The 9,812-nt window shown below is 52.1% G+C and overlaps 1 pseudogene; it reads right to left on the bottom strand.

Moving 5' to 3' along the window:
- Positions 1–8,167: 8,167 nt before the first annotated feature.
- LOC135878910 (olfactory receptor 5J3-like) lies at positions 8,168–9,110 on the bottom strand (annotated as a pseudogene).
- Positions 9,111–9,812: the final 702 nt, after the last annotated feature.

The raw sequence follows: 9,812 nt of genomic DNA, 5'->3' as shown, positions 1-9,812 counted from the left end.
GGTTTACAACAAAAACAGTATGCAGCATTCTGGGTTTTTGAGTACATAAGCCATGGCCTCTTCACTTTGTCACCATTGGGGATTTCACACCAGTAATGTGTTGGATGGAAACTTATATTTTCATTGTCTTTGGGGAACATGAAGTTTTTCACTTGCTGTGGCCCATGCAGTACAAGGAAGTCCCTCAGGCTACTGCTCAAGTGGGTCCACCGTCCTGGATCATCTAGATTTAAGGAACTAAACTCAGCAGCAGCTGTTTCTTGCACCTCCACCACACTCTTCTCTGATCTACACTTTTCTTCAGGAATGTGCATGGTTACATCCATTTGAGATGGAGATATGGATGCTGCAGTAGCTGCCAGGTCACCTGCACTCTGACTAACTGGAAGATCAGACATCTCCTCACCACTCACATCCTCACTGGGGCCGGAAGGCTCACCGTGAACATTTGTGTCTATGTATCTCAGGAGAGCTCCTTCCTGCTTAGATAGAAAAGCTTCCTTTGCTTGCTTTCTTTTTCTGAATGCTGCCCCAGAGGGGCGTTTTCTTCTTTCACTCATGACTGCTGTTCTGTGCCAGCTATAGTGGCTCTCAACACTCAATTGAAGGGGACAAATAAGCAGGCTGGTAGCAGAGTCTGAGTGAGGGATGATATCAGCCTCTTAAGGGCCTAACTGGCTCCTACTATTTCAGTTGACTGCCTGTTCTCCTCAAGTGGGTTCAGGGAAGCAGCAGGAGACAGGAAGCTCCCTGAGAAGCTGGTGTTAATCAGTCCAGGCTCCTGGGAGTGCTGGAGAGGTACATAAGAGGCTCCTCCTCCTCTCTCTCCCTGCAGCTCCTGCTGCTTTCTGTTATTCCCGCTCACCTTTTCGCCTGCCTGCCTGTTATGTCTCTTGTGCCCTCCTTCCTCCAGCACAGCACTCCACCATCTCTGAGCATCTAGAGCAGAGAGAATACATGGGCACCCGCAGCAGACACAATTTTCTACACTCTGAGTCCTAGTGGCGCCCCCCCCACAGTCTGGCACCTTAGGTGGCCGCCTCAGTTCGCCTCATGGTAAGACCAGCCCTGTCCTGTGGGCACGGAGAACCTAACTCCCATTGAGGTCAGCCAGGGAGGCTGGATGTGCACATTACAGGAAATAGACTGTCAGGACAGCAGAATCCACTGAAAAACCGCGTATTGCGAATTGCAACGCAGGCTCTCACTGGGTGGCTCTTTGTCCTGCCTCTGTTGGCTAGAGCGTGAGCAGAGCTTGATGAGACAGCTGCTGCGGCTGTAGCCAGCCATCGAAGCGCGTTTCCCATCGTCTCTCTTCTGGCCGTGGATGCTCGACTGCAGCAGCTCCGCAGAGGTCCCAGCCTCGCTCTTTAATGCCCATTCTCCCCGTGCTCGCATGGCGCTTCATGGACCATTGAGTAGCCTCAGGACAACATCCCAGTTGTGGACACAGGCACCAGCAACCGATTCCCCAAGCCAAAGTCCCCTTGGCAATCCAGGGAGCCTTAGCCTGGGTTGTCTGGAGCGCAGGGTTGGCCCCTGGTGACTGCAGACACTGCACCTGCTGCACAGCCGCACGGTGACTCCTGGGACCCCTCTGCCCATCAGCACTCGGCTCTCCCGCATTCTGCTGAGCGGCTGAGATCTGGGGGAACAGAAACCCTTTGTTAGAGACGGACAATCTCCTCCCAGGAACACTCTGTCAGTGGCTGCCAGAGGCCTTCCCTGTGAAACCCCAAATGCGCAGCTCCTCGGATTCCCACAGCGGAGATCTCTGCTCTTTCACTGGTCACCTGTGGCTGCAGTCTCTGACGGGGGAATGTAGAGGGGTTTTGCCAATGATCCCTTCTACACTGCCCATAATGGGAGGAGGTTTGGCCTTGTGATGTGAGGCCCGGGTCTGAGAATCAGGGCTCCTGGGTTCAGTGACTCTGGAAGGGGGTGTGGTCTAGTGGGTGGAGCTGGATTTGTTGACACTGAGTGAGAGGGGCTTGTGCTGAAGGACCCTGGTTCAATCCCCCCCAATTCCTGTGGTCTCTACATGTGGCCATGACTTTACTTACCTATCAGTGTAGGTTGTTCAGACTATTCTTGGACACATTCTTAGATCTGCTGCTGGCCATCCCTGAGATGTAGGTCCTTCATCCACACAAGGACATGGCTCATCAAGGTCAGTCCAGCAGCTCCCATCTGGTCTTCACCTCCGCAATGGACGGTGAGCTCTAACCTGACCAGAGAAAGACAGGGTGGTGTTCTTCAGGGGAATCTGCTGGAGCTCCTGTATCCCCTGTTCCACCTCACACCCCGACACGCAAAGGGTTTTCCAAAGATAACACTAATCTCGGATAAACAAAGCAGACTGGTTCTAATGGAAGAACAGATTTCTCCCCTGCTCTAGGGAGATTCCCATAGGAAAAGTCTCTGATGGCGAGGATGGGGGCAATGGAAGCCCCCAGCCCCTTGAATGGCAGGAAATCAGGACTCGGGGAGTTAAGGGGTGTCTCTGTCCTGCTGCAGGGAGCAGACCTGGAGAGCAGAAAGGGCATTAGTGGTATTGTAGGAAAGACAGTGACTTCTACCTGTGAAGGTGGCTGAAGCTTCTTGCAGGCACTAGAGTCCAGGATCCTTACACCTCCTTTGGGGATCCTTTTCCTAGGAATAAAATCAGGACACCACACAGAGAATGACATCTGAATCCCAGGTCTGGGATCCAGGGAAAAGGTATGATCTCAGCCAGGCTATGTACCAGGAACCTGATTTTTGTCCCAAGAGCCACAGTTATCCAGATGAGGTTTTCTTCCCCATTTGCTTTCAGGTTATTTACTCACAGTATTCATTTGTTTGCTTTGCCGTGTTTCCACTCTCTGCATCTGATCATTGGTTTAAGTAACATTCTTTCCGTTTTTGCTTCTGTTTCCTCTTATTACAAGGTAGCATCTGCTTAGCCCTTAAAAAAAATTAATAACAAAATCCTGATTCTACATTGAAGAGGAAAGTTTCTGAGAATTTGGCTGCAGAACTTTAGTGTCTGCATATTTCATTCACTATTCTTTATTCCGGTGCAGGTCTGATGCAATCTGCACACCCAAGAATGCCCACATGAAGCACAGGGTGCCCTTAGAATACCTGTTAAAAGAGAGGAAGAGAGTAGATTAAAAGCGGGGGGAAAATCCAAAAAATCCAATGCATCAGCGCTTCTCGGCATCATTGAAGCACCAGTCCTGGGCGCAATACAGGTTAACAATGCCCATGGTTCTTTCCCACTAGAACCACATCCGACCAGAAAAAGCCCTTCAGCCAATTATTTCCTTACACTCTGAAGGGGTGAAATTCAGCCCTGTGCAGACAGCCAGGACAAGGTCTGCGCATCACAGTGGATTTAAGTGACACTTCACTGCACCGGTGCTGTGAGACTTCGGTGGCATAGTTTTCATCCTGGATTGGAACAGCCGGTGGGAATCCTGTGAGGTACAGAGCAGAGAGAGGTTTGGGCCACAACGTTCACCTCAGAGGCTGAGCTGCTGCAGACTTTTGGGATGTTCCCATCTGAGGAGGATGATTTTGGCCAGCCCCAGTTCAGAGCTTTCAGTCACCTCAACCGGTGATTCTCTGGCACAGTTGATCTAATGTAGCTGAACTTTTCAGGCCTTGCCCCCACCTCCGACACCCCCTGTACCTCACCATTGCCCTCGAACAGCCCCTGTCCCTTCTCTTGATCCCTGCCAAGCCCAAATACAGAGCCTAGCTCACGCTCCTCCTCTCCTAGACTCCTCCAGTTCTCCCAGAGCCCTAGGAACCAGCCTGAGGCCCGGAGGGGGAGGAAAGGCTCACAGAGGTGGCTAGGGGAGTTGGCAGCCCCTAGTATGAGCAATGGCAGCGTGTCGTGTTGATGTGATGAATGTTAGGAAATAGCCTTGCTGGAGAGCTGGGTCTGCCCTGCTTTGAGCTGCTCAGGGGACAAGCTGGCACCGACCAATGGCACCTGCCTGGGTTCATCCTCTCCTTGCTCCCAGGTCAGCGCATGGGGATGGGATGGGAATGACTTTCAGTGGCCTGGAGGTGAAAGGCCCTGGGGCTCCCTCCCCAATTGATCCTTCTTTGGTTACCTCATCCCCTATCAGCTGGCCGGCTTCCCCCAGGGTGGAGTACGTTAGCACCAGCCCAGCCCGGCTGACACGGATCTGGGGGTCATGTATGGCCAGAAGCGCCGCCTGGAGGAAAGTTCTTCTTTGGTCTTTGGTGAAGATCTCTCCAAAGACCTAAAACCAACAGCACCACAGCCCTTGTCAGTTGCCCAGAACCAGGCTCCAAATCCCTCTAGTGGCTCACGAGGAGAAGAGTCCTGGGGCAGCCAACCTTTGGGGTCCCATGGACCAAGGAACCCTCATCAGTAAGAGGTTGCAGGCACTGAGGAATAGCTTTTTCTAGTGCAGGATTCACTGAAGGTGCCATGACATGCTGGGAATGTGTCTGCGCGCTCTGGAACCAGCTCACGCAGACAACAAAGGATCCCTACTGCTCCCAGCAGCGATATCTCACCCGCTAGAGGAAAGGGCCTTTTAGATCTGCTTCCATTCCCACTCTGCACCCCACTGACTTTCCCACGAGCGTCACACGAGGGTGTCAGCCAGGGAGACAGTGAGCGGAGCCAGATCCCTGGAGATACAATCCTCCATTAACTCAACCCCCCAGGTGACCCCTTGTAGGCCACGTAGCCATGGATCCATGTAACACACACACAAACCGGGTCCATTAGCAAGGCTCCAACCCAGGCTCCACTGTCAGCTGGAAATAAGTAGCAGGCTCTTGCCCTGTCCATGACACACTCACTGCAGGGGGAGACAGCTCCACACCTGAGCTGCTGCAATGCACCGGCGGAGAGTCCTTACCTCCCCCACCCTGGCCATGTTCCTATATCCCAGGCAGTCGGTGTCCTGGAGCCCGTCCCGACACCACAGCTCTCTTCCCTCCCTGCTGTTCAGTCCTGGGGGAGAAAGACACACCCATTGGGCAGGTTTAGCATCCGGTTTTAGTGCCTGTTTCCTTCTGTTCCCTTTGCTGGGTGCACACTGGCCGGGGTCCTCGTGGCACCCAATGGACCAGGTGGTTTAGTACCTGAAGGGGGATTTGTCTCATTCATCACAGCAATCATGTGACCCTTACGGTCATGGTGCTCTGGGAGTGGGGGCCTGTTAACAGTGGTGTCTACTCAGCGGTGTAGCCAGGTGGACGGAACAGGGGGAGCGATGAGAAAAAAAGGCGCCACCAGCTGTGGCGCTTTTACTCACCCGGGTCTTCGGCGGCACCTCGGCGGCGGGATCTTCACTCGCTCCGCGGGGCTTCGGCGGCACCTCGGCGGCGGGACCTTCACTCGCTCCGCGGGGCTTCGGCGGCACCTCAGCGGCAGGACCTTCACTCGCTCCGCGGGGCTTCGGCGGCACCTCGGCGGCGGGACCTTCACTCGCTCCGCGGGGCTTCGGCGGCACCTCGGCGGCGGGACCTTCACTCGCTCCGCGGGGCTTCGGCGGCACCTCGGCGGCGGGACCTTCACTCGCTCCGCGGGGCTTCGGCGGCACCTCGGCGGCGGGACCTTCACTCGCTCCGCGGGGCTTCGGCGGCACCTCGGCGGCGGGACCTTCACTCGCTCCGAGGGGCTTCGGCGGCACCTCGGCGGCGGGACCTTCACTCGCTCCGCGGGGCTTTGGCGGCACCTCGGCGGCGGGACCTTCACTCGCTCCGCGGGGCTTCGGCGGCACCTCGGCGGCGGGACCTTCACTCGCTCCGCGGGGCTTCGGCGGCACCTCGGCGGCGGGACCTTCACTCGCTCCGCGGGGCTTCGGCGGCACCTCGGCGGCGGGACCTTCACTTGCTCCGCGGGGCTTCGGCGCTATTTCGCCGGCAGGTCCTTCAGTGCTGCCGAAGACACCTGGAGCTAGTGAAGGGCCCGCCGCCACCGAAGACCCGGAGCGCCGCCGGGTGAGTAAAAGCACCGCAGTGAGTGGCGCGTTTTTTGGTCAGTGAGTTAAAAAGGCGCCACTTTGGGGGAATGTGCTCCGTTGGGGAGCAGCCGCTCCCCCTGCTCCCCCCTAGCTACGCTACTGCAGTAGAACCCTGTTTATCTGACCCTCCATTATCCAGCTCTCCGTATTAACCCAACCACCAGAGCACGCAGGACCAGAAGTGGGCAATCTCTCCTACGGTCACTAGATGGCGCTGCAGCCTCGTACTTTCCCATTCATCCGATTAGCCGAAGTTTTGGTTAACCAATCTGGCCCTGGTCCCAATTCGATGGGATAAACGGGGTTCTGCTGTCCTTGTGAGTGATCATTTGCTGCAGGTGATCTGCTGCTGGTGTTACTCCTCATGGAAAAGTACAAATTGGGGCCTTCTGAGGTGGTAGGGAGGGGTCACGCTGTTACCTGCAATGTACACAGGCCCCGCAGCAGGGATGCTCCTCGGGCTGTGCATATGAACAGGTTAAAAGTGCATCACAACAGGGAAGCCGTTGTCAAGATGATATTCTCTGCAGAGGATTGTAAGACAGCCCGTTCCGGATCTGCTGCCTGATGCCAGAGGGATATGCCACTCGAGAGCACTGAGGTGTGTGAAGAGGTCACCGTAACTGAAGAGACAGAGGTTATGGCTGTGCTGCAAAGTCACTGGCAGGTATGATCGAGCAGGCCAGGCCCGACTCACAAAAGTTGCCTAAGCTTAACACTGTGGGATCACAACCTGCACCCAGCAAAGCACCCCACAGAACTGGTACAGTGCAGCAGCAAGTTCATAAGGAGATGGCAAGCCTGCTGGACATGGGAATAATTAAAGAGTCAAACAGTCCCTGGGATAAGGAGGTCGTTTTTCTGATGTTTACAGGGAGCTCCTCCCGAGTGTGGGGGGCAGAATGGGAGAAAGCACAAAGGGGCTTGTTTGAAGATTTAACAAGGGAGTGATGGAGGCTAGCATCATGGGCCATGTAGCTGTGAACATTCTGCGGCCTTAGACCAGGGGTGGGCAAACTGCCCCATCTGCCGGCGCCGCCCCTGCTGCTCCCATTGGCCGTGGTTCCCAGCCAATGGGAGCTGCAGGGGCAGTGCTCAGGGCACAGGCAGCATGTGGAGCCTCCTGGCTTTCCCTACTCATAGAAGCCAAGATTGGGGATGTGCCGCTGCTTCTGGGAGCCGCACGGAGACATGGCACTCGCGGTTTTGTTGCTCTTATCTGGGCTCTCTGCAGTTTGTCCACATCTTTCCTGAAAAGTGGTGCCCAGAACTGGACACAATACTCCAGCTGAGGCCTAATCAGCGCGGAGTAGAGCAGAATAATTACTTCTCGTGTCTTGCTTACAACACTCCTTCTCGTACCTCCATATTGCACGTGACAAACAGAGGGAAAGGGAGACGAAACCCAGGTATTTTAAAGGTATTTTGACCACATAAATCCCATTGATTTCAATAGGAGTTAGGAACTGAAATCCCTTTAAAAAATCTGGCCCTAAGTGATTTGCTCAAGGTCACAAAGGAAGTCTGCAGTGGAAGAGGAATTTAAACTCAGACCCCTCAAGTCTTAGGCTAGTGTGATAACCTCTGGCCATCCTTCCTTTCTCACGTGTATGTATAATGACGTGTTTCTGTCTCTCTAAGCCCAGACATAACCATCTATCTGTCTATCTATCCCTATATAAAAAAATCTGTGTGTCTAGCGTCTACCTGTCTGACCCGAACATAACCATCTGTCTGACTATCTATCTATAAAAACACCTCTATGTACACCTCCCTTTATTTAATTGTACAGTGATTTTAGGTGGGGGCTGTAGGAACTGAGATAATAGCAGTGGCAAACGGAAATAATTATAGTCTGAGTATCTCCTCTTTATATCATCTGCTGAATTAACAGATATAGTTCAAAAGGCAGTGGAACAAACAGGGTGAGATGCCTATATTGTAGAAATTACATTTCAATGCATAAAGGAGAAGCTGTAACACTGTTACTGGACACTGTTTTTCAAGGGAAATGGCGCCTTCCTTCATTATCTGGCTTAAGTTCCATTTCCTTATTGTTTTCTCCTATAAATCACTTGATGACAGAAATTTCTGCACATTGACTTAATGAGTGAAAACTAGCTCATATCTACACTCCAGTACTGATCAGTAAGAACCAGTCCCCATATTTATATACAGTGAGGAATAATTTTCTGGTATATTGTCCTCCTCAGGGCATCCTTCACTTCCTTGTTCCTCAGGCTGTAGATCGGGGGTTCAGCATGTGGATCACAAGGGTATAGAACATAGCCACCATTTTCTCCCAGTCCACTGAGCTGCCAGATAAGGGTCGTAAATATGTAAAGATCAGGGTCCCATATAAGATGGAAATGACAGTCAGTTGGGAAGCGCAGGTGGAGAAAGCTTTGTGCCTTCCTGCCATGGAGCGGATTCTCAGGATGGCAAAGATGAGGTAAATGTAGGAGATGAGGATGGTGAAAATGGTGCCTGTTGTTTCTATGACTGCAAAGATGAAATGCACTAGCTTATTGATGTGAAAGTCAGAGCTGGAGATTTCTTGGGGTGGGCGAATATCGCAGAAGAAATGATCGAGGACATTGGAGTGGCCGAAGGACAGACTGAATACAGTACACGTATGCACAGTGGCATTGACACAGGTGCATAGGGAAGAGCCAGCCACCGGCAGAAGCAGACTCTCTTGGACATGATGACATTATAAAGCAATGCATTGCAGATGGCCACGAAGCGATGGTACGCCGGCACAGCCAGGAGGCAAAGCTCATTGTTGGCACAGAGGGAGAAGAGGAAAAACTGAACCACACACCCAGGGAAAGAAATGTCTTTACTCATCACTAGGGAAATGACCATCGCCTCGGGGGCAATCACAGGGGAGGAGACAACATGTAAGAGTGACAAGTTGCTGAGGAAAAAGTACATGGAGCTGTGGAATTGGGAGTCAACCCTAATCAGCATAATCATCCCGACATTCCCCACCAGGGCGCGGAAATAAATGGCAAAGAAGAACACAAAGAGGATGTTTTGCAGCTTTGGACTGTCGGTTATTCCCGGGAAAATGAAGCCAGTCACTGTGGCGCAGTTCCCGGGAGCCATTTCTCCTGTCCCTGGGCTCTGTGCCAGAGAAGAGGCAGAGGAGGGGAGGGGATAGAAGCAATGGGTACCACAACCATACATCTGATGTCTTGTGCAGACTCGTGTTATCTCCTAAGAGATGCCTAAACAACGGAAATTCAATTTAGTCATGGATTCCAAAGCCCAAAGGAACCATTTTGATTAGCTAGACCAGTGTTTTTTTGTTTTTGTTTTTATTTGCGGACCAAAATTGTGAATGGAGGTCGAAATTGTAGACGTAATCTGTGGACCCCTAGGAATCCACAGACCACAGGTTGAAAACCAGTGTTCTATGGTAACAACAACTTTTTGAGGACCCCTTAGATATAGTCTGTGGATCCCAAGGTGTTTGCAGATGATAAATTCAACCCCCCCAATCTAGTCTAATTGCTTGTATAAGAGATCATAATTTTTTTCCAATATTTTCAGTGTAAATTAGAGCATATCTTTTAAAAAATCATCCAATCTTGAATTAAAAACTGTCCATGAACTAAGTATCCAGCACGACCCTTGGTAAATCATTCCAAGGGTTAATTACCCTCACTGTTAATAGAGGCTTTTTATGTAGAGCTGGTCAAAATTCTCACCTACCCCCTTGGAAATGTTTGAGCTTTCAGGAACAAAACCCCAAATCCAAAGTATTTTGGTGCTGGTCTATTTTGGCTGAAATCTGAAGTATTTTGG

The sequence above is a fragment of the Emys orbicularis genome, chromosome 5 (assembly GCF_028017835.1).
Source record: "Emys orbicularis isolate rEmyOrb1 chromosome 5, rEmyOrb1.hap1, whole genome shotgun sequence".
Lineage (NCBI taxonomy): Eukaryota > Metazoa > Chordata > Testudines > Emydidae > Emys > Emys orbicularis.
This window is presented reverse-complemented; position numbering and strand designations above follow the sequence as displayed.